The sequence below is a fragment of the Piliocolobus tephrosceles genome, chromosome 7, assembly GCF_002776525.5.
Source record: "Piliocolobus tephrosceles isolate RC106 chromosome 7, ASM277652v3, whole genome shotgun sequence".
Classification (NCBI taxonomy): domain Eukaryota; kingdom Metazoa; phylum Chordata; class Mammalia; order Primates; family Cercopithecidae; genus Piliocolobus; species Piliocolobus tephrosceles.
This window is the reverse complement of record NC_045440.1, coordinates 36734447-36759740: the sequence shown is the minus strand read 5'-3', so window position 1 is coordinate 36759740 and position 25294 is coordinate 36734447. Positions and strand designations below refer to the sequence as shown.

The 25294-nt window shown below is 42.7% G+C and overlaps 2 protein-coding genes across 14 annotated transcripts in view; one reads left to right on the top strand and one right to left on the bottom strand.

The window, feature by feature from the left end:
• The window catches only part of LETM2 (leucine zipper and EF-hand containing transmembrane protein 2), a 30413-nt gene extending 25354 nt beyond the window's left edge, over nt 1-5059 (bottom strand). For 3 of the 6 annotated variants that reach the window (XM_023214542.2, XM_023214538.2, XM_023214543.2), the window contains exon 1: nt 1154-1281. The gene's annotated coding sequence lies outside the window, so the exon portion shown is untranslated. Of the gene's footprint in view, nt 1-1153; nt 1282-1341; nt 2053-4925 lie in introns of those variants that run through there. The other 3 variants (XM_023214539.2, XM_023214540.1, XM_023214544.2) reach the window with 3 other exon arrangements.
• Nucleotides 5060-5801: 742 nt separating this feature from the next.
• NSD3 (nuclear receptor binding SET domain protein 3) overlaps nt 5802-25294 on the top strand; it is a 110958-nt gene continuing 91465 nt past the window's right edge. For 5 of the 8 annotated variants that reach the window (XM_023214524.3, XM_023214523.3, XM_023214519.3 and 2 more), the window contains exon 1: nt 6129-6277. The gene's annotated coding sequence lies outside the window, so the exon portion shown is untranslated. Of the gene's footprint in view, nt 6278-6331; nt 6469-25294 lie in introns of those variants that run through there. The other 3 variants (XM_023214522.2, XM_023214525.3, XM_023214521.1) reach the window with 3 other exon arrangements.

Below are 25294 nucleotides of genomic sequence, written 5' to 3'. Positions count from 1 at the left end.
CATGAGGATGGTACGGTCTTCAGAGATATTTTGATTTCTGGTCAATAGTATCTAGTAGTGCAACTTCAATGATTGCCAAGTACTTAAAAAGTAGAGCAATATGTACCTATTTGTAGCCTTAAAATATAGGTAGAAAGTGGATATCCTGAGTTTCTTTTCAGTTAGCATTGTTCTATATTTAGGCAAGCTGTACCAAACCCTGAAGATTGGAAGTACCCACTAATCTAATTTATGTAGCAGTGGATGAAGGTAGACATGGAACCTACTAATCGCTCAAGTGGAGGTAAAACTTTCCCTTGCTAGTGATTCTCCAGAGCGCAAACTGAGCTTTGAATCTGTAGATAACCTTCACCAAAACTCTTCTCCATCCAGGGGCGCTTTTCTGCTAAGAGTCGCGAGGAGCGGCAGAAGAGCTAGCATCTCCCAATGGCAGCTTTGCTCTCTTGCGGCTGGAAAAGGAGTTCCAGGGCCTCTCCTGAATAGAAACCTCAGCCACCGAGCTGACATTTTGAACAGGGGCTCGAAACCTCTGGACCCACACTAACGGTGGGTGGCGTTTCGCGGGCGGGAGACGACACCTGAGGCGGCGGTTAATCCGCTCGGGCCCCGGCGCTCCCGGGCGGCGGACACCACTAGCACTCGCATTGGCACCGCCCCACGCCCGCTGCTGCCGGACTCCCTCGACTTTGCTCATCACCCCACGGGAGCAAAACGCGCCCTCGGCTTCCTCGCCTGGCGGTTTCGGCGCCCGTGCTGTGTGAGCGGCCTGCATGCGTCAGGGTCTGGGGGTTATGCTTTGGTTTTTTGGTGCGGGGTGGGACAGGCACTGGAACGACGACCCTCGTGGATGATCGGGGTTGTTGGAAATGAAGCCGAGGAGAAACAGGGCCTGGGACTGAAAGGACTGAGCGCGCTGTGCGGGGGAGGAGAGGCCGAGCTTCAGAGTTCGCACTGTGCTGGGGACTGGCGGGGATGGGGTCGTGGGCGGAGGAGAGCGTGGTGGGAACTGGAAGCGGTCAGGAAGCCTGGATCGGGCGCTGATGAAAGGAGCAGGATGAGAGGAGCAGGATGCGGACGGAGCGGGCTCCGGAGGAAAAAAAGGCAGCAAGTCCCACCAGGTCGCGGCCTGAGGGCTGGGCCTGCCCACCCCTACCTCCTCGGCCGGGCTCCGCGGAACGACAGCCTAGGTCCTCCCAGTTCTTTCCCCGGACCCCCAAGCTAGAAGGGCCAGAAGCCAAGTCTCTACGGCTCCGCCTCTTTCCTTGCCCCTGATGTCACTCTGAGTGACGACATCACCAACCAATAAGCTCTCAAGTTCTGGGGAGGGCAGGCGTCCTTCACCTTAGCAGCCCAGGAAGCCGCAAAGCCGCGTTCCCATCGCCGAAGTGACTTCTTTGTGGGGCTTGGTTTAAGGAGCGTTGGTGCTGGGGGGCCCGAGGGTAACGTTTTTCTGCCAGTCCACACTCTGCAGGCAGTGGTTAACGCCCGAGGAAACCCTTGATTGAAGACTAAACAGGCTCTTACCCTACTGACAGAGTAATATGTCTGATAGTTGCCATGGTAACCATCTCGGAGTCATGAATGACATCATTTTGATGTATTCTCCCTCGGCCCCTGCAACTCCGGAACTGCCTAAGGGGCGCGGAGAGGACTTGATGGTGTCGCAGAAAGGGCGGGAATCGGAAGGAGCGCATTCCTTTCCAGAGGCCGGAATACTGTGAAATCTTCATATGGAAATCTGTATTCTTCTAAAAATATTTGCTTCCTCAACGTTCCCTTAACAAGTGTTGTTTGTGATTAATAGTTTGTGTAGAAATCTCAACATATAAAATGTATGTTATAGTAGCTGTGAAATGACAGACACTATAGGTTTGAGGGCACTTCAGTTCCTAGGATGGCCAACTGAGCCATCTTGGGAAAATGAAAGATCTAGAAATATTCTCGTTCCCCGGTTATCTTTTCCCATCCATTTTATCTGGCTCCAGAAGAAAGATTTAAAAAAAAAATTTTTTTTTTTAGGCCGGGTGCAGTGGCTCACGCCTGTAATCCCAGCACTTTGGGAGGCCGAGGCAGGCGGATCACAAGGTCGGGAGATAGAAAACATCTTGGCCAATATGGTGAAACCCTGTCCCTACTAAAAAAAATACAAAAATTAGCCGGGCGTGGTGGCGTGCCCCTGTAGTTCCGGTTACTCTGGAGGCTGAGGCAGGAGAATCGCTTGAACCCGGGAGGCGGGGTTGCAGTGAGTCGAGATCGCGCCACTGCACTCCAGCCTGGGCGACAAGAGCGAGACTCCGTCTCAAAAAAAAAATTTTTTTTTTTCTTAGTGGCTCTACTCGACCACCATACAGCAAGGAATCGCTTTCTCACGGAAAATACGTCTCCTAACATGTGAGCTGACCACTGACTTCACTCATCTGGGCTACATATTTTTAAGAATGGAAGATGGCGGTATTAAACGTCAGTAAAAAATGCAGACTGCTTTTAATCCACAAAGGATTTTTCAGCTAATAACCAAATAGATCAACTATTAAACAGGCAAAACTTTTCAGTTTGGCCACTAGAGGTCTCTTTGTGCATGTCTGATGTTCAATTTTGCACATAAAGGTTTCACTTCACGTTCTGTTTACCAGAATTAAAATCTACAAAGCTTTGGACTCTACTTTTCCCTCACTGAAAATTCCTGGTGGTCAAATTTTGAGTTCTAGAAGGTAGATGTAGTTTTCATACTAATTTCATAAATTAATCGTTGCACTACCATGTATTGGTACTTTTCTGGAAAAGATCGTAAAGGATGCAAATATATTTTCAGTTCCCTGGGAGACATTTTATACAGGGAAATATTCCTATTCATGCATTGTATTCACTTACAACCAGGCACAGTTAATATTATTAAGTATTCATAAACCAGATGAACGACTCCATGCCCAGTATTTGAAAAATGAGCTAGGTTTTCTACCATGGCCATATGTCAGCAATCGCATCCTAAAAAGTGAAGGGCTAAGAACCCTTCTTATTGAAATCTGTTTGTTCAAAGTAATGTCCGTCTTCCCTAGTTATGAGACTTGGCAATTTCTTTGACTTTCAGGGTAAGAGATTTATCATGTAAGGAGTTTCTGTATATAATCTTCAGACGAGAAATTTTTTAAAAAATGTTTTTTCCTCCATGACTCTGGCCCTGAGAACTGTGCTAGATTGCTGTCTTAATGAGTTCCTTGCTCATTTTCTATGGCAAAGAGTAATCATCGTCTAAACCTCAGAAGATGTTAGATCCTGAAAATGTAAACTATTATTTTTAATGGCCATTTTCTTTTTTTTTTTTTTTTTTTTTTTTTTTTTTTTTTTTTTTTTTTTTTTTGAGACGGAGTCTTGCTCTGTCGCCCGAGCTGGAGTGCAGTGGCCAGATCTCAGCTCACTGCAAGCTCCGCCTCCCGGGTTTACGCCATTCTCCTGCCTCAGCCTCCGGAGTAGCTGGGACTACAGGCGCCCGCCACCTCGCCCGGCTAGTTTTTTGTATTTTTAGTAGAGACGGGGTTTCGCTGTGTTAGCCAGGATGGTCTCGATCTCCTGACCTCGTGATCCGCCCGTCTCGGCCTCCCAAAGTGCTGGGATTACAGGCTTGAGCCACCGCGCCCGGCTTAATGGCCATTTTCCTACATATGCCACCAGATCAAGTATTACTAACTGTATTTTGTAATGCTTTGCAGGAAAAGACTATGCATCTACTTCACATAACTCCAATTTTAAACTCTTGCTGTCAGCATAGCTATTAGAAACAGGCTAATATAAGATCCCTGGGGACAATTTACTAGCTTCTCCTCAAGGGAGAAACCCAGGTGCCGGCTGAAGGCAACAGTTTATCAACAAAGCAAGGAAGACACAGGAGGAAGAAAACGAAGAATGGAAGTAGAAAGGCTCATAGAAAAAAAAAAAGACTAATTTAATCCCTCTTTCCTGGAGATAGAATTAAGCTAGACTTGGTGGCCCGCTTTGGCCATCTGTGTTTTAAAATGGCATATCACAAAAAGTATGCTTTTACTGATAGCTTTAACCTGTGGTACTACTTAAAGCATACGTTTAAAAATATTTAATTATTAATAGCAATGGGAATTTTTATTTATTTATTTATTTTTTGAGACGTAGTCTGGCTCTGTGGCCCAGGCTGGAGTGAAGTGGCGCGATCTTGGCTCACTGCAAGCTTCGCCTCCGGGTTCACGCCATTCTCCTGCCTCAGCCTCCTGAGTAGCTGGGACTACAGGCGCCCGCCACCACGCCCGACTAATTTTTTGTATTTTTAAGGTAGAGATGGGGTTTCACCGTCTTAGCCAGGATGGTCTCGATTTCCTGACCTCGTGATCCGCCTGCCTCGGCCTCCCGAAGTGCTGGGATTACAGGCGTGAGCCACCGCGCCCGGCCAATACTGATAATTCTCAGTATCACCCTTAGTATTATTAACCGAGTTACGTTAAAAAAAAAAAAAGCAACTAGTTCATAATTAGTGCCCTTTTAAATAACTGATCTGTAGGAATCTTTTAATCTCCTTAAGTGATAAAGAGAACAGATATCTAATTTCTTGTAATAGTACTAAAGACATCCAGCACTGTAACGTCTACAGAGAGTATGACGTCTAGCGGTAAAACGGCTTTATTCTCAGAACAGAGAGTATCGGTTTCCTCATTTGCTTGCTGCCTGTGTTTCCTTTTTACGTTCCCGTCTCTGTGCTGTAACCTTCTAAATCCTTATCACCAGGCCCCAGGAAATGTCACCTGGTCGGCACACTCCTGCAGGGCTAGATCACTGTGCACACACTTAACCTTCCATTGTTTTCCATACGTTTCCTAGGATGCGGGGGGCTAAAGGATGACGGAGAGTTGCCTCCTGGTTCCTCCTCTCGTTCTTATGTGGGCCGTGTAGGACAAATGTACCTCATGTCCCTCGATGCGAAGGTCTGGCCGCGAGCAGCCGCGGCCCCCGGCACGTGACGGTCACGGAGCCTTCGCGGTCTCCCGCGGCTGGGGGGCACCCGGGGATGCGGCCGGCGCTGACGTCGTCCTCCCGGTTACCCACAAGCCTCCGGGCCGCAGCCGAGCAGGAAGAGGTGCGCGGGGCCGGCGCCTGCCGGGGAGGTCGGGGCGCTCCCTCAGCGAGCCGGCGCCGCCGGCCCGGCCTCCTACTGCTTGCAACCGGGGAAGGCGGACCCTCTGACAATTCAGCCGGGGCTGAGAGGGAGACCCACGCCAAGGCGGTCTTGCATCGCCCCCGGCTTTCCAGATGCAGACCCTCCTGGAATGGGAGCCCTTCCCTGACAGCTGTAGGACTGGAGACTGCCGAGGGGTCGCCTGGACTGCCCCGCCCTCGCGCGGTCACCCACCGGGGACCGTGCGACGGTCGCTCCTAACCCCAGGAGCTAGAGACCCGAGTCACTCTGAGGAGCGCCATATGGCGCTAGTTGCGCGCTGTTCTTTAATCAGCCACACTGAACGCGCGGAGCCCAGTTTTACCTCCCGGGCCCCACCTTTCCACGCCTCCTCCGGCTTCCCGGGGTGTTTTGTGTGTCATTCTCCCACGTACCGTCCCTCCCCGTCCCTCGACCCTCTTGCCCAGTCTCCCTAGTCTTCCAGACGCTAGCGGCCGCGGGCGTTCCTGGTTCGCGCTCCCGCCCCTCCGCCCCGCTGACTCGCCGCTTCTTCCGGAGCCCCAGCGTCCCGAACCCGGGACTGCATTTCCCGGCAGGCGCCGCGGCCCGCGGCCAATGAGGGGCTGAGGATTTGGCGGCGGCGGCGCCCCGAGAGTCGGGGTGGGGGGGCTTTGTGCGCGGCGGCGGCGGGAGCGGCGGCGGCGGCGGCGGCCAGCACGGAGGCGGAGGCCGAGGGGACTGTGCACAGGTCGCCGCGGAGAGGCGTACGAATTCCGAGCTGAGCTCCGAGGACCCTGCTGCCCTGGCCGGGCCGCCAGCCGTAGGCTCCTCTCTGGCAGCAGCGGCGGCGCGGCGACCCCGTCCCTCGGCCTCCCCTTCCCTCCCCACCTCCCGAGCCTTCCTCTTCCCGCAGCACGCCCGGCCCGGCCCGGCCGTGGCCCTCCTCGGTGCCGGCCGCCATGGCAGAGGCGTCCGGCGCGGGGAAAATCTAGCCCGGGGATTTCATGCGGCCTAGCTCGGTTCCGCCTCCTCCCCGCGCGGCCCCGGCGGCTGCCCGCAGCCCAGCCCCACTCCGGGCCTCCGTGTCTCTCCTGTGATCGCACTGACACGGCCGGGGGGTTAGAATGGAACAAACTGAAGGTAAAGTGCGTGTGCGTGTGTGTATGTGTGTGTGTGTGCGCGCGCGCGTGTAGTGCTAGGAAGGGCTGAGGAGGAAACGACAGGGAGGGGGCGACCTAGGGATGGGGCGCCAGACCCCAGGAGGAATGGAAGGGGAAGCGGGTGGCCTGAAAGGGCTCGAGGGGGGTCCTGACGGAGGAGCAGATGGCAAGGTGGGGGGTGTGGAGGGAATTGGGGGGTGGGGCAGGGGAGGTGGGAGTGGGATCGGAGTCCGAGTGGCGCTGAGCTGGGAATTGGGAGAAGTGGGATGGGGGCGGGGATAAGGATGGGATCGGGGAGGGGCAGGGAAAGGGGAGAAGAGTTGCATGGAGATTAGAGACCTGGGTGGACTGATAAATAGGGAGGTTTGGGGATGGAGTGTGGGAACCAAAAGAGTCTGGGAGAAGGGGATAAATTTGCTGGAGAAATGGGGCATTTTATGAGAATGAAGGGAGAAATGAGGAATGGAAGTGAAGGAAAAGGTGGATTAGGGAAAGGGATGAGGCAGGCTGCAATAGGAGGATGGGAAATAGACGCAGGAAACTGAAAGACAGGATTGGGCTAGGGAAGGAAATTAACTGAATGATGACAGGAATGAGAACGATCGACTTAGCGTCAGAGTGGGAGGAAAAGAAGGGGATGGAGGTCGTTAAAGTGTTAGGAAGGGAGGCCTTTTGTTCCTATATTTGTGTGTATTCTGTGCCTTTCTTTCAAGGCTAGAGAATAGAGAAGCTAGTGGTTATGGGATTGTGATTGTTGTGAAATGGGGAGGTGTGGGTTTTACTGTTTTGAGGGAGGAGGCGATGTGTTTGTGTTATGGAAGAGAGGCAGGGAGAGACATGGCCATAATTTGATGGTTTTGGGGAGGAGTGAAGATTATTCCGATTTAAAGGGGGCAGGGGCAGCCATGTTTGCTGCCAGGCACTGCAGTGTAAATAAATTCCTTTTCCTCTCCGACATCAGTATGAATCTGGAAGGGGCCAGTTCAGATTGTTAGTCCCCTTTCTTTCTATTCATGAACTCTTTTCCCCTTACATCTTGGGTCATTTTAAATTATTCATAACCGCCAAAGGAGGTAGTGATGTTTTCCATCTTGTGTGTTTTTGCTCCTTTTCTCCCTCTCTTTACCCTCTTCCTTCTGGTTGCAAACAAGGTATGCTAATGAGCTGCAGTGTAAATTTAACCCTTTTAATCAATTTAAAACTAGATTTTTACCAGCTGAAGGAATCATTACTACACTTACATATCAAACATGATCATGAAGTCTTTTACGTATTGAAAATTCGTTTGTTTCAGAAGCCTCAGAAGCAGTCAACATGTTTTCTGCAATTCTTTAAGTAAACAAGGAAATTGCATCGGTTATTTTACTTGGGCCTGTGCTCTTGGCAAAGCGCTGTGTCCGGGTGAAAGGGGTAGGAAGCTCTGCTTGTGGTAGATTATCTGCTTGCTGTATTTTGAATGTTGAAAAATTAGAAATGTATGTATTTTTAAAGAGTATTTCTGATAGCTCTTGCTTATAGGTGATGAGCGTGTTAAGAGTGTTGAGTGTGTTAAGAATAGTATTTTCTTTTTTAAATAAACTCTCTTTCCCCCATCTCTTCTCTTTGCCTTCATGTAGCTAGCTCAATACAATCTCCAGATGCCAATTCAGCACAGTGCAATGATCTATGAAGTAGGCTTGCAGTTCTTAGAGTCTCATTAAGATGCCAGGGTTTTTTTTTGTTGTTGTTTTGTTTGTTTGTTCGTTCGTATTTTGATTGGAACTTCAGGTGACTCCAGGAAACTACAGTAACTAATATATTCAACTGTAACTACTTGTACAATTTGAAATAATTACTATTCTAAGGTTTAAATCCTGACAAATTTACAGTACATACATTGGTGTTAAGTAGAGCCTATTTTATTTCATATCGAAAAGGATTAAATGTGTGTGTGTGACCTTTTGTTTTTATTATAGCAGTTGGAGTAATCCAAACTTTAACCTATCACATTGATATTGAAACTGTTCTCTAACACCAAGAAGGCCTGTTAACATTGTAATATGGTGGACTCAAACCAGTTGAACTACATTTAACCTACCTAAATGGCAACAACCTCTCAGTTGTTATATAGAAACTTAGGATATATTCTTGGTTTGTTAGAAAAATTAAATTGAATGTTGTTAAAGTGGTACTTTAAGAGGGTGCTTTTAGTGCAAAAGCCAGATTTACAGCTTGGAGTATTTTAAGTTGATAATATTCACCCTGAATTTGTTTGAAATTCTGTGAGGAACAGTTGCATTTAAAAAAAAAATTCAGCATGCTTTTTCTGGAATTTATTTTTATGGCGATTTCAGTTTTATGTCTCCTACTTGATTGACATGTTATTTGTAATTAGCTGGTAAATTGTGTGCATGAGCTATCAGTATTGTAAATGTTTAGGAAAGCAATCATGAAATAGAAAAATTTGTGTTAGAAGCTTTCATTCTTAAAAAAAAAAGAAAAAGTTTATTTTTATGTATTCAGCATCCTTTAAAGATCAGGGTTCTTGCTCAGCTGTGGTAAGTATCCTGGTTCCTTGGACAGGTATTCATATACGAAGAAGCCTACTCTTGTTAAATAACACTTAAAACCAATTAATATGTCCATCAGCCCACCTGTTACCTATGATAGCTTTTTTATTTTTCTAACCCTTAAATTAACCAATGCCCTCTCTTATACTGATCAGATTGAATGAGTTTTGGATAAAGGAAATTGATTGTCTTTGAGATTGATGATTGTTGAGTGAACTGTCGAATATGATTCTAATGACACCAGTTTCTGGAATTTATAATAATATTCATAATCCACTAATAGCTGCTCACAGTTGTTCTCACACTGTGCTGTGCTGAGTGTCTGACATGCATGATTTCCTTTTATACTTCTAACAGTTTTATGAAGTTAGTACTTTTTTTTTGAGCGACGGAGTCTCACTCTTGTTGTCCAGGCTGGAGTGCAATGGTGCGATTTGGTTCACTGCAACCTCCGCTTCCCAGGTTCAAATGATTATCCTGCCTTAACCTCCCAAGTAGCTGGGATTACAGGCGCAGGTCACCATGCCCGCCAACTTTTTTTTTTTTTTTTTTTTTTTTTTGAGACGAAGTCTTGCTCTGTCGCCCAGGCTGGAGTGCAGTGCCATAATCTTGGCTCACTGCAAGCTCCGCCTCCCGGGTTCACGCCATTCTCCTGCCTCAGCCTCCTGAGTAGCTGGGACTGCAGGCTCCTGCCACCACGCCCCGCTAATTTTTTGTATTTTTTAGTAGAGACGAAGTTCACCGCGTTAGCCAGGATGGTGTCAATCTCCTGACCTTGTGATCCGCCGCCTTCTAAAGTCCTGGGATTACAGGTGTGAGCCACCGCGCCTGGCCAATTTTTATATTTTTTTTAGTAGAGACAGGGTTTCACCATGTTGGCCAGGCTGGTCTCAAAGTCCTGACCGCCTCGTCATCTGCCCGCCTCGGCCTCCCAAAGTGCTGGAATTACAGGCATGAGCCACCACGCCTGGCCAAGATGGAGTTTTTTTGTTTTTTTTTTTTTTTTTTTTTTTTTGATTGTGGGGTTTTTCCCCTTGTTTCCCAGATTGCAGTGTCTCAAAAAAAAAAAAAAAAAAAAAGTTATACACTTATTCACATATCATAGAAGGCTAAGAAGTAAAAAAAATAAAGTTAGCATTCTTCATTCTCCACTGATAACCACTTGAAGTTTCTTGTATGTCCTTCTAGAAAACTTCTATGCATGTATGTGTATATTTCTCTTAAAATATTTACAAATGGGTCATACTATCTGCATTTTGCTTTTTTGTTTTTTTATTTGTTTGTTTTTCGAGACAGAGTTTCGCTATTGTTGCCTAGGCTGGAGTGCAGTGGCGCGATCGTGGCTCACTGCAACCTCCGCCTCCCGGTTCAAGCGGTTCTCCTGCCTCAGTCTCCCGAGTAGCTGGGATTACAGGCATGCACCACCATGCCTGCTAATTTCTGTATTTTTAGTAGAGATGAGGTTTCACCATTTTGGCCAGGCTGCTCTCAAACTCCTGACCTCAGCTGATCTGCCTGCCTCGGCCTCCCAAAGTGCTGGGATTACAAGCGTGAGCCACCGCACCCGCCCACTTTTTCGTTTTAACAGCCTATCTGGGACATCTTTTTAAATTAGTACCTATGGATCCGCGGCTGGGCGCAGTGGCTCACGCCTGTAATGCCAGCACTTTGGGAGGGAGGCTGAGGCGGGCGGATCGCTTGAGGTCAGGAGTTTGAGACCAGCCTGGCCAACATGGCGAAACACCCATCTCTACTAAAAATACAAAAATTAGCTAGGTATGGTGGCGGCACCTGTAATCCCAGCTACTTGAGAGGCTGAGATGGGAGAATTGCCTGAACCCCGAGGGGGAAGCTGCAGTAAACTGAGATTGCGCCACCGCACTCTAGCCTGAATGACAGAGCGAGATTCCGTCTCAAAAACAAAACAAGGCCGGGCATGGTGGTGGCTCACGTCTGTAATCCCTGCACTTTGGGAGGCTGAGGCGGGAGGATCACTTGAGGTCAGGAGTTTGAGACCAGTCTGGCCAGCATGGTGAAACCCGTCTCTACTAAAAATACAAAAATTAGCCGGGCATGGTGGTGCGTGCCTGTAATCCTGGCTACTCGGGAGGCTGAAACGGGCCAATCACTTGAACCCAGGAGGCGGAGGTTGCACTGAGCTGAGATTGTACCACTGCATTCCAGCCTGGTAGCCAAAGCGAGACTCCGTCTCAAAAACAAAACAAAACAAAAAACAAGAACCATAAAAATTAGTACATATGGATCCACAGCTTTTTTTTTTTTTAAAGGGTCTTACAAGTATTCCATTGTTTAAAACATTAACATTTAGTTTGTTAGCAGGTTTTGCTATTATAAGTAAATAATAGTTGGTCCTGAATTAAGTTCCTAATAGCCTGTTAAATGGAAGCTAGTACAACTGCTTTATTTTACAAGAGAGAAAACTGAGGCCTGTGGAAGTGAAGTCCGGGGCTTTTGTGACAAACCCATTGCTTGGTTCTTTACAGCACAACCTATTACTTCCTTACTATGAAAGTGTTGGAGCTGCCTGGTCGGGGGCAGTGGCTCACCCTGTAACCCCAGCACTTTGGGGGGACAAAGGCGGGTGGATCACCTGAGGTCAGGAGTTCAAGACCAGCCAGGCCAACATGGTGACACCCCATCTCTACTAAAAAATACAAAAAATTAGCCGGGCCCGGTGGTGTGCGCCTGTAATCCCAGCTACTCTGGAGGCTGAAGCAGGAGAATCGCTTGAACCGGGAGCAGAGGTTGCAGTGAGCTGAGGTCACGCCATTTCACTCCAGCCTGGGCAATAAGAGCAAAACTTCTCAAAAAAAAAAAAAAAAAAGAAAGAAAGGAAGAAAGAAAAGAAATAATTAGAGCTGCCTATGAAAGCTCAAGGTGAGGGGGCAAACTTAAGTATATTTAGTATAATGAGTTAAAGGGGAGTAAGCTGCAGTGAGGAAAGAGATCTTGTATTTTTTCATATTTTATTCACCATGTTGTGAACATATATGCACAAAATATTTTTACATGCAAAAATGAATTGTGTCCAAGTTATCTTGAAGTGTGTGGTTTTGTATGAAGTGGATTTTAGTGGACTTTTTCCTGTTTGAATAAAATAATCAATAAAATAAGAACTATGAAATGAAAAAAATTAGAGGTCCATCAGGATCTTAGAAAAGGACCTGGAAAAAAAATAGAGACATTGGTAAAAATTTTAAAGTGAGCTAAAAATCCCTATTTGAAAACAAGTTAAAAATCTTAGCAGGCACTGTTGATTATTTTGTTTATTTAAAAAATTTTTTTTCTATCAAGAAAATGGGTTACTTATTCATTGGGATCTTTTAAAACAAAAAGATAATCTTGTCTGTTGTAGACACTTAAGAAATTAAAAAATCGTTAAAGCTTTAAAAATGCTTAGAACTTGGCATCTGTCCATAAAATCTGTTTTTCAATGCAATTCTGTTTTTAGTTTTACATTTTTTTTAAAAAAAAGCAGTCTATTATTTTTTGAAAAAGCAACTAAGATAATTCATTTATTTGTTAATTAACATGTCCAGCATTTGAGTTTTTAAATGAATGGTGAACTTTATTTCTTCAGGCCAATCTTTTTATAAATTATAAGTTATAAATAATATTTATATTTTTATAAATATTAACAGACAAATTTAAGAAATTGCTTATACTAACATTACCTAACCTTTTTTTAAAAGCTTACAGTTTTGTCTTCATTTTTACTGTTATTCTTAGTAAATATGTAATAAAGACTTTAAACACTTCTGTAGTATGTTGTACCTGCACTGTGTAACATGAAAAGAAGGCAAAGGTATATTTAAAATTTTGTGGACTTAGAGAATGTTCGGTTTTTACCACATGGATGTGTTGTTACTCCTAAAGCACAACTTTTTTGATAAGATTTTGAATTTGAGGCCGGGCGTGGTGGCTCAAGCCTGTAATCCCAGCACTTTGGGAGGCCAAGACAGGCGGATCATGAGGTCAGGAGATCGAGACCATCCGAGGTCAGGAGATCGAGACCATCCGGGCTAACACGTTGAAACCCCGTCTCTACTAAAAAAAATACAAAAAACTAGCCGGGCGAGGTGGCTGGCGCCTGTAGTCCCAGCTACTCCGGAGGCTGAGGCAGGAGAATGGCATAAACCCGGGAGGCGGAGCTTGCAGTGAGCTGAGATCCGGCCAAAAAAAAAAAAAGGAAAGATTTTGAATTTGAAAAAGTATTCTTAGCTTGCTTTTTTAGATGTGAATCTTTATTGTCATTAACTGATACACAGTGATAACTTTTTCCCCCTTCTAATATTTTATTACTAAGTTCTTTTTTCCATCTACGTTTAGGGCTACTTACAGAGAGTGATTAGGAAAATGAAAATTGTTAATATTCATACTGTTTCAGTTTTAGCCATGTGTAGCATGGAAAGATAAAACATGAATAATACCTTACATTTATTTGGCATCTTCTGAGGTGTTTGGTAGAATTCCCACCGAATAACTTGACTTTTTTAAAATGTGAAGTTAGAAAACACAAGAATTGTTATTATTTATTTATTTATTATTTTTATTTTTTTCGAGATGGAGCCTCCCTCTGTTGCCCAGGCTGGAGTGCAGGGGGGTGATCTCAGCCCACTGCAAGCTCCGCCTCCCGGGTTCCGTTCTTGGGCTGGAGCAGTCTTCATGTCTCAGCTTCTCTAGTAGCTGGGACTACAGGCAGGTGCCACTGCACCTGGCTCTGAATGATTACTTAAAAAAAAGAGTGTGTGTGTCCTGATTTTTCTTCATAGCTTATATTATCCACATTCCAATAGATAATGAAATATTAAGTAACAAGTATTTTTCTACTATAGATGTGCTTTTTCTTATTTTGGTGTAAGTTATCCTAAGATATATGGGAGGTTTACTTTTATTTTTTTATTTTTAGAGACAGAGTCTTGCTCTCTTGTCCAGGCTGGAGTGTAGTGACATGATCCTAGCTCACTGCAGTCTTGAACTCCTTGGATCAAGCAGTTCTCTTTGCCTCAGCCTCTGGAATAGCTATGACTACACACATGTGCCACCCTGCCCAGCTAATTTTTTTTTTTGAGACAGGGTCTTAACTCTACCACCTAGGCTGGAGTGCAGTGGCACTATCATGGCTCATTGCAGACTCAACTTCCCAGGCTCAGGTGATCCTCCCACCTCAGCTCCTGAGTAGCTGGGACTACAGGCGTGTGCCACCACTCCCAGCTAATTTTGTTTTTCTTTTTTTGTAGAGACAGGGTTTCACCAAGTTGCCCAGGCTGGTCTTGAGCTCCTGGGCCTAACCAATCTTCCCACCTCGTCCTCCCAAAGTGTTGGAATTATAGGCATGAGCCACTGTGCTGGTCCCCCTAGCTATTTTTTTAAAAAATTTTGTAGAGATGGAGTCTCCCTTTGTTGCCTGGCTGGCCTTGAACACTTGGCCTCAAGTGATCCTTATAGGGAGGCATTTTAAATTTAAGAATGGGTAGCTTATTGGGATTTCATAGGTTAAAAAAATTAGTTTATCAAATTGATTTGAGATTAAGAAGATCATATGGAGATACGCCTAGTGGCATTTGGACCATAGCCAAGACAATATTGTGTCTATTTAATCTTATGTTATCTAATTTCTCTTAGCTGTGGAGGCTTAAGAAAGCTATATGTAAAAAACAAACAAAACTTTAAGAAATAGGCATTTTAAAGCCTTTTACGTTAGGAAATGTGAAATATAAAAAAGCATATAAAACTTGAATGTACAGTATAAACAAATAATTAGGAAGTGAAAATACAAAAATTACCTAGGCGTGGTGGCACACGCCTGTAATCCCAGCTACTCCGAAGGCTGAGGCAGGAGAATCACTTGAACCAGGGAAGCGGAGGTTGTAGTGAGCTGAGATTGCGCCACTGCCCTCCAGCCTGAGCGACAAAGCAAGACTCTCCGTCTTAGGAAAAAAAAAGAAGTGAACATCGGATAACTATCACCCAGGTAATAAGTCCTTTAAGAAAAGCTGCAGAGACAACCTCATTGGTTTAGCTGGTATTGCTTTGGTGGTAGTTGGACATTAGGGACAAAAATGTATTGATGTCCTTGTTTTTTCTTTTTTTCTTTCTTTTCTTTCTTTCTTTTTTTTTTTTTTTTTTGAGACGGAGTCTTGCTCTGTTGCCCAGGCTGGAGTCCAGTGGCGCAGTCTCGGCTCACTGCAACCTCCGCCTCCTGGGTTCAAGTGATTCTGAGTCAGCCTTCTGAGTAGCAGGGACTACAGGTGCCCGCCAGCGCACCCAGCTAATTTTTGTAGTTTTAGTAGAGACGGGGTTTCGCCATATTGGCCAGGCGTGAACCAGGCGCGGTGGCTTACGCCTGTAATCCCAGCACTCTGGGAGGCCGAGGCGGGCGCATCACCTGAGGTGAGGTGTTGGAGACCAGCCTGGCCAACATGGCGAAACTCCATCTCTACTAAAACTACAAAAATTAGCCGGGCGTGGTGGTGGGCATCTATAATCCCAGCTACTTGGGAGACTGATCCAGGAGAATCGCTTGAACCCGGGAGGCGGAGGTTGCCGTGAGCCGAGATTGCGCCACTTCACTCCAGCCTGGGCGAAAGAGCGAAACTGTCTCAAAAAAAGAACCTGAAGAATTCATAACAATGCAAGTTCAAGGAATATAAAAACTGATTAGCTAGTTTTTAATTGTTATTGCCAGAAGGGGTATCTGAACAATGTTTTTAAGGTAGCTTTCTAACATTTATTATCAGTGTTTAGTGATTTGAAATCTTAGTACCTTACCGATGAATAACAAAAAATAATACTGAATCCTATAAGAAAGTGCTGTTTTATACAAAGTGTTTATTTAGAGTTCATCTCTGTTGCACTTTTTGGTAATATTCAATGATTAGGTTTTAAATTAACACACAAACTCTAAAATGACTTACTTAGAAAATGTCGATTTGAGGCCGGGCGCGGTGGCTCAAGCCTGTAATCCCAGCACTTTGGGAGGCCGAGACGGGTGGATCACGAGGTCAGGAGATTGAGACCATCCTGGCTAACACGGTGAAACCCCGTCTCTACTAAAAAATACAAAAAATTAGCCGGGCGAGATGGCGGGCGCCTGTAGTCCCAGCTACTTGGTAGGCTGAGGCAGGAGAATGGCGTGAACCCGGGAGGCGGAGCCTGCAGTGAGCCGAGATCGCGCCACTGCACTCCAAGCCTGGGCGACAGAGCGAGACAACGTCTCAAAAAAAAAAAAAAAAAGAAAGAAAGAAAAGAAAACGTCGATTTGTCTATATTGTTAATTTCTTAGATTAACTATCTTATTTAACAAAATCGAGTTTGACACTCTTGCTTTCGCAGTATTGGAACCATTCAAAAAGTATTAACCTGAGAAGTAATCAGTGATGACAATCTATGTTTGACCCTTCATCCTTGGTACTCCTTGAGTTTTAACTTCTCTGTAATTTGGACAAGAGAACCTAATTTCTTTTGAAGCTGGAGAAACGGCATTATGCTTTCCTGGCCTTCAAGAATATTTTCTTAGGTGTTTGGAAAGGTTAAGTGTTGATTTTTGAGGATTAGGATAGCAGAAAAATTTGAATGCTTTTTTCCCTCTGAGTACCTGCTGAATACGGTCTATTTGCGTACAACTCTGAAATATGAACTTTGAGAAAGGCATTTTTATAAATTAAAGCCTTTATTTGGTTATTATAATTTTGTCACTCTAAGCGGTCTCCTTTTGTATGATCTCTGCAAGATTCAAATGCATCAGAATACAGTATTTCATATTAGATTGTGGTGAGAAACTTCTTGCTTTGCTTTATTGTATCCTTGAATTCTTTTCTGTAGTGCAATAGCATGTTTTTCTTTTTTACTCCCACTGAAGGTTAAATATATTTCTTGCTAATTTTTCCCTTGCATGGGTGATAGCGATTTTAAATCTTGAAAGGAACATGTATGTTGAGTTTTCCTAGATGTGGAAGTAAACAAAATTTGATATTTTTAAAAAGATAAATTAGGTAATTTGGCTTTGTGTATGATGTAGAGTTAATATGCTTTTATTCACCTCATGGTTTCCGTGTCATTACCACCTGTTAGTTTTTATTTTTGAATGGAAAACTTGAACTTCTCCAAAGTGACTAATTTTAAAATAACATTTATGTAAGGATTATTTATTACAGAGAAATTGAAAACCAGAAGGTATAAAGAAAATTAAAATTATCTAAAATTCTATTAGCTAGCAGTAACTGCTATTAATATTTTGTTGTATATCCCTCCAATACTTTTTTGTATGTATTTTTTTTACATAATTGGAATTGTGCATCCATATTATTTTGTAACATGTTTTATTATTTAATACATTATGAAATAAATATGTTTGTGATTTTAAAAATTGATATAGAATTTCAGTGTACAGGTGTGCTATTACCTGTTTGCCATTCTGTGTTGAGAGTCTTTTAGGCAGTTTGCAATTTGGGGACATTGTAAGTTGATGGACATCCTTATACATTAAAAAAATTATATGGCTGATTATTTCATTACAATAAATTCCTAGAAGTAAAATTACCTAAAAGATATAAACATTTTGAAAGCTTTTGATACATATTTCCAAACTATTCTCTTGAAAGATTTTTTAAAATAACAGTTTTATTGAGATATAATTCACATACCGTAAAATTCATCCATTTAAAGTATACAATGCAGTGGCTTTTAGTATGTTCACAGGGTTGTAGAACCATCACCACAATCAATTTTAGAACATTTCCAGAAAGGTTTGAACCAGTTTAAACCCAGCAATATTATAAAGTTTTGTTTTAAAAATAGCATTTATTCGTAACATCTAAAGTGTAGTACAGTATACAGGAACACAACAGCTTGTGTGACATATACTTCATATGCATTTGACTGACATTTTAGAAAGTCCTCCATGAAAAGATGATGCTCCTACGTCCCATTTTAAGAAAACCTGACATATTAAGTTTAAGCTGATGAAACAAAATATGAGGTATATTTTTTGAATTATAAAATTATTCTCCTGGACAGTGAGAATGTCTTTATTGAGAGAGTATTGTGTATGGTTTAAAATGTTTTTTTAAAAATTCAAATTTGATTTAGAAACACTTTATTTTAGAAAACATCTGTGGAAAGTGTTACCTATACAGTTAGCTGTAGCAAACTTATCACCTTATAGAAAATATGGCTTTCTTTTTATTAAGAGGTGTTTGCTTTGTTCTAACTGACCTTCACCCCTGAAAGTTGCTCTTTTGTTTTGTTTGCTTAAGCCATTTAACAAAACATTTTTTAAAAACTGGGTGGGTTGGCTCGGCGTGGTGGCTCACACCTGTAATCCCAGCACCTTGGGAGGCCGGGTGGGTGGATCACTTGAGGTCAGGAGTTTGAGACCAGCCTGGTCAACATGGTGAAACCCCGTCTCTACTAAAAATACAAAAATTAGCCAGCGTTATGGCGCTAGCCTGTAGTCCCAGCTACTCGGGAGGCTGAGGCAGGAGAATCGCTTGAACCCAGAAGGCAGAGGTTGCAGTGAGCTGAGATTGTACCACTGCACTCCAGCCTGGGTGACAGAATGAGACTCCATCTCAAGAAAAAAACAAAAAACAAAACTGGGAGGGCAGTGAAGTATAGGGCAAGAGTCAAGGAGGTCTGAGTTCCTATCCCCACTTCACTTTACCACTGAAGATCAGTGTTCTTATCTCTATTTTTTTTTTTTTTTTTTTTTTTGAGGCGGAGTCTTGCTCTGTCACCCGGACTGGAGTGCAGTGGCCGGATCTCAGCTCACTGCAAGCTCTGCCTCCCGGGTTTACACCATTCTCCTGCCTCAGCCTCCCGAGTAGCTGAGACTACAGGCGCCCGCCACCTCGCCCAGCTAGTTTTTGTATTTTTAGTAGAGGCGGGGTTTCACCGTGTTAGCCAGGATGGTCTCGATCTCCTGACCTCGTGATCCGCCCGTCTCGGCCTCCCAAAGTGCTGGGATTACAGGCTTGAGCCACCGCGCCCGGCCTCAGTGTTCTTATCTCTAAAAGTGCAAATGAAAATTATTCTTGGAGTTACAGGGATTCAAATTAGAAGTACTAGACTGTGTGTAGAACTGTACCAGACATATAGTTGATAATGAATAACTTTTTTTAATAGAAGAATAATAATGTACACAAAATGAACTAGTCTTTAGTCATATGTTTAATGGAAGAAGAAATGAACTCAATTGGCCTAAACTCACTTTCATAGAAGTTAAAAGTTGAACCTCAACTAATACCTGAAGAGAATCTTTGCCTAGGTTATATTGGTAAGAGAATTCGTGCTGGTTCAAGTTTGAACATCAAGTTAACTTTCCAGTCCAATTTACTTCCATTGTTGTTATTACAACTTCATGATGGCTAAAGCTTCACGAAAGCTTGGTGTTCTGATTAAACAAATAGGTGATGTGAAATTTGGATATATAGTATGAAATTCCGAATTTTCTAACTTTTATTGCTTATTTTGAAAACTGCATGTTGAGTACAGTTGAACCTAAAATACTAAAGTGATAAACAAACAAAACCCAAACTGGTCTTTATAGAAAAGATATACTTAGTAAATTATTATTTTAGATATAATAAATTGCTTAGTGCTTTAAAAACTACATATCATCTTTGGCATACATTCTATTTTGCCTTTTTGTGGGGAATGGAAAATACAAGGTAAAAGAAAGTAAATTTGAATGCTTGCAAAATTTTAAGAACCAATCTCAAACCATTTTACTATAAATTTAAAAGTTTGTCCAGGAAATAGGTAGGAAAATATGTGGATGAATTTGTTAATTTACTAGATTTCATAGTGAATGGAACAAGATGACTGATGAAAGTTGTTTGTAGTAATTTTCATTGTGAGCAACTACGCTTGCTGTAAAGGATTGGAAAATAATGTAATTTCCTTCAAGTGGTAATACCACGTCTGTTGCCAGGTGTGGTCAACAACAAAGTGAAGCTAGTTGACGTTAAACTAGATAGATAAGGGAAACAGGGTGTTTTACTAGTAGGCTTTGTATTGGTAAAAGGCAGTTCAATAGTAATGTGGTTTCGTCAGGAAAAAAATATGAACTACAAAGCAACCTAAAATGTTGTATAACTTAATGGAATCATAGTCAAGTGAAAACTGTATGATTGAATTTAGTGACAGAGTTTATGGTTAAATGAAATACTTTTTTGTTGTTTTCTTTTTTGTATTTTATTAACTAAGTTCTACTTCATGCAGGTCACTTCCTAATTCAGGATATTTTGATGTCTTTAACCATCATCCTTCTGTAAACATCCTTCTCTAAATTTTTAGTGGAAAATTTAAAGTGAACACATTTCAGAAAATATTTGAGGTGACCACACTAGAGTTAAACAGATTGTGGAGTAGCACAGTTATTCTTTACAGATAATTTGCTGCCTGGCACAGTGACTCACACCTGTAATCCCAACACTTTGGGAGGCTGAGGGGAGTGGATCACCTGAGGTCAGGAGTTCGAGACCAGCCTAACATGGTGTAACCCCTTTTAGATGGGTGTGATGGCACATGCCTATAATCCCAGCTACTTGGGAGGCTGAGGCAGGAGAATCACTTGAACCCTGGAGGCGGAGGTTGCAGTGAGCCAAGATGGTGCCACTGCACTCCGGCCTGGGCAACAAGAACAAAACTCTGTCTCAAAAAAAAAAAAAGATATTTTGCTCTATTAGTAGTTTAAACTCAGAAAAGTTAAAAGAAAACATACTTCTCTAACACGCCTTAATTCCATACTAGGATTTTGTAAAGAGAATTATGGTGGCCATGCTGATTTTACTCCCTAAAATCCTATTTATGTAGCTAAGTGTATTGGCTGTGAATTTCATATAATTGTTTGATATTGCAAATAATGGTCATCTTAAATATTGTTAAGGTGGTAGATAAGATTTAAAGTTATTTATTTATTTATTTATTTATTTATTTTGAGACAGAGTCCCAAAATAAAAAAGATAAACTTAGTAACTTAGTCCAGCCCAGGCTGGAGTGCAATGGCACGATCTCAGCTCACTGCAACCACCACCTCCCAGGTTCAAGTGATTCTCCTGCCTTAGCCTCCCTAGTAGCTGGGACCACAGGCACCCACTATCACACCCAGCTAATTTTTGTAATTTTAGCAGAGACGGGGTTTCACCATGTTGGCTAGGCTGGTCTTGAACTTCTGACCTCAGGTCCGCCTGCCTTGGCCTCCCAAAGTGCTGGGATTACGGGCATGAGCCACCATACCTGGCCAAAAGTTAGTATTTTAACCACATATATATTCTTGTCAGAATGGAAACTCAAGCGCTACACTTATTTATTGATAACTAGGAGGAATCACAGCTCATTTTCCCATTTTTTATGGTCATTTTATATATATGGATCACCTGATCCAACCTTTCTTATGATGTTAAGTGAAAACCCAAAGATATTGTCTGTCCTCAGAAATTATGCAGCTAAGTTAGAGGTAGAAGCAGAACTTAAATTCAAGTCTCATGACTCTAAGACCAGTGTTAGAGTACATCCTTCTACTTTGTGGACATTTTGCTTGTCCCTAGATATATGAGTTTGTCTTACTCTGCCATAGAGATCTATTTGCTGAACTTCCTCTTATGTGACGTTTATCATCACAGTAATATTAACAAATTTCTTTAAAAATTTATAATTTTATTTTTATACGCTTTTAAAGGATGTTTTTGTTAAGGTAAAATTTGAAAAATAATGTAGATCAGCACTGTCTAATAGAATTTTCTATGATGACGGAAATACTCTTTATCTGCACTGACCAATATGGTAACCTTAGCCACATGTTGATGTTGAATGCTTGAAATATGGCCAGTGTAACTGAGGAACTAAATTTTTAATGTAATTTAATTTTTTTTTCACTTGTTTAAACTAAGTTCTTTTTTTTATTATTATTATACTTTAAGTTCTAGGGTACATGTGCATAACGTGCAGGTTTGTTACATATGTATACTTGTGCCATGTTGGTGTGCTGCACCCATCAACTGGTCAGCACCCATCTACTCATCATTTACATCAGGTATAACTCCCAATGCAATCCCTCTCCCCTCCCCCCTGTAATTTAATTTTAACTTGTTTAAATTTAAATAGCTACATGTGGTTAGCCCAGAATTAGCTATTCTTAGTGAAGGAAAAGAATTAAGTAGATATAGGCCGGGCGTGGTGGCTTACACCTGTAATCCCAGCACTTTGGGAGGCTGAGGTGGGTGGATCATGAGGTGAAGAGATCAAGACCATCCTGGCCAACATAGTGAAACCCCATCTTTACTAAAAATACAAAAATTAGCCGGTGTGGTGGCGGGCGTCTGTAATCCCAGCTACTTGCGAGGCTGAGGCAGAGAATCGCTTGAACCTGGGTAGCAGAGGTTGCAGTGAGCTGAGGGTGTGCCATTGCACTCCAACCTGGCGACAGAGCGAGACTCTGTCTCAAAAAAAAAAAAAAAAAAGAATTAAGTAGATGTGGACGTAATTGTACATTCTTTGCCTTGTGATTACTATATTTGTATGTTTTTGTGGGCTAGACACATTAAAATCTCATTTTTCCAGTGTGCCTGCTATGTTAGATGGTAAATACATTCTTCATGGGAAAGAAAGATAACTAATTTATCAATAATATTGTTTGAAAGTTGAAAGATGGAATATTATAAAAGTATTTTAATCAATGCAATTATTAGCAGACTATAGATTGCCAACCAACAAAATGATTTAAATACAGAATGCATTGCTTTCATTTCAGTATTTTTTTTTTTTTTTTTTTTTTGAGATAGAGTCTCACACTGTCACCCAGACTGGAGTGCAGAGGTGTGATCTTGGCCCACTGCAACCTTCGCCTCCCAGGTTCAAATGATTCTCATGCCTCAGCCTCCCGAGAGTTCCATTTCAGTATATTTTGGACCAGTTATGTTTACATAACATTTAAGATTTAAACTTCATGCTACATGGAATACTTGAGTAAACCATAATTTAAATCTTTTTACTATAGCCATAGCTCAGAAGCCTCTGAAACAGAGTGAACTTCAAAGGAAATAAAAGATATTACCTGATGATCATCTTTTTCCTTGTCTTTTTCAGGCCTCTCTGTATGACTGATTCCTGGTTTTGGTTTCATTAGTTTTTTTTAATAAAAATCTAAACGGAGTGTGGTGGCTCACGCCTATAATCCCAGCACTTTGGGAGACCGAGGCAGGTGGATCACTGGAGGTCAGGAGTTCGAGACTAGCCTGGCCAACATGGGGAAACCCCATCTGTACTAAAAATACAAAAATTAGCTGGGTATGATGGCAGGCACCTGTAATTGCAGCTACTCTGGAGGCTGAGGCAGGAGAATCGCTTGAACCTGGGAGGCAGAGGTTACAGTGAACTGAGATCGTGCCAGTGTACTCCAGCTTGGGTGACAGAGCAAGACTCCGTCTCCAAAGAAAAGAATCCAGCCCCCCGTCCCTTTATTGTATTACCCTGTTTTATAGTAGCATACCACTGTCTGAAATTTCCTTGTTTATTTTATCTCCATGAGACTAGAATCTTATTTCTTTGGATTTCCCAAGACCTAGAACAGGGTCTGGTACATAGTTGGTGTTCAGTAATGGACCACATCACAGACAAAACAAAAGTAGGACTCTACAAGGAGAAAGATACATAACATGGCACTTGGAATCTAGGAATAGGCAAGGTGAGACTCAGCTTTTGCTTATCTTGGCAGTGTTGGTGTGGGTGATTCAAGCTGATTACTTTTGTATAGAAATGTTTCTCTAGGAACTCAATTAAAAATAAAACTTTTGTCCAGACATATGATGTATACTAAATAAATTCTCTCCGCCTTATAGAGCTAGAAAATGGAAACAAACGTGAGAAAATATTTCCGTGGTCAGTTTTTGACTAGTCAATCTCATGTATTTGGGAAAACAGAGGTTATGGGATTTACTAAAGGTCATTTGTATGCCATTGGTGGAATGGAGAGGAGGACTGCCAACTCCTGATATTCCAGTGTATTTTTTGACTTATGATCCATAAATGAACATCACTTTGTAGCAGACATACGCATTTTGATATAAGCAGCACTTGGCTGATGCTGGTTTGTGTTATCTGTGAGTAGAGATCAAACATTCTCTTATAGTAAATTAGGTGATTTAATTCCTAATTTTTGAAAGCCAACATGATAAATGTGCGATGGGTTTTGTTTTTACTCAGCTATTCCAATGCCTGTTCTTGAGTAGTGTTTTAAAATGTGAATGAAAGTCTGTTTATTTTTAATTAATTAATTTATTTTTTGAGACGAAGTCTTGCTCTGTCGCTCAGGCTGGAGTGCGATGTCGCGATCTCGGCTCACTGCAAGCTCCGCCTCCCGGGTTCACGCCATTCTCCTGCCTCAGCCTCCCAAGTAGCTGGGACTACAGGCGCCTGCCACTACGCCCGGCTAATTTTTTTTGTATTTTTAATAGAAACGGGGTTTCACCGTGTTAGCCAGGATGTTCTCGATCTCCTGACCTCGTGATCTGCCAGTCTCGGCCTCCCAAAGTGCTGGGATTACAGGCGTGAGCCACTGCGCCCGGCCGAAAGTCTGTTTATTTAGGAAACTTGCACATTATTTATCTTTCCAAAATAAATTTCCACTTAGTGGTTATTCTTTAGAAAAAAATGTTGGATTAATATAATTCTTCGTGATGGCTATGAGGGACTTTTCTTAAAACTGTGACTATTATATGTTTAAATTAACAAGACTTTAAAAAATGATTCTTACTGTAGTGCTGTCTTTATTACTACAAGTTTTCTTTCTCCCTATATATTTTTATGAAAATCAGCCACAAAATTCAATGTAGCCCAGATATTTTGGTTGTCAGAAATTGAAAATCTTAAATAGGTGTTTTAGTAGTAAAAGGACTCATAGCATCTTATTATGTCATGCATAGTAATGGCTTGACTGCCATTTTGTTATTTGTATCAGGTCTACCCCTGGAAACTCCAGAGCATAGAAAACTGCGGCATCTGTGCCAATGAAATGGGAGAAATCATTTCTTTTTTTTTTTTTTTTTTTTTTTTTTGAGACGGAGTCTTGCTCTGTCGCCCAGGCTGGAGTGCAGTGGCCGGATCTCAGCTCACTGCAAGCTCCGCCTCCCGGGTTTACGCCATTCTCCTGCCTCAGCCTCCGGAGTAGCTGGGACTACAGGCGCCCGCCACCTCGCCCGGCTAGTTTTTTGTATTTTTTTTTTTAGTAGAGACGGGGTTTCACCGTGTTAGCCAGGATGGTCTGGATCTCCTGACCTCGTGATCCGCCCATCTCGGCCTCCCAAAGTGCTGGGATTACAGGCTTGAGCCACCGCGCCCGGCCGGAGAAATCATTTCTATTTCTTCTGCTTATGTGAGAGATGACAGTGACACCCTACCAGCAATTAAAATCTGAACGGCTTTTCCTG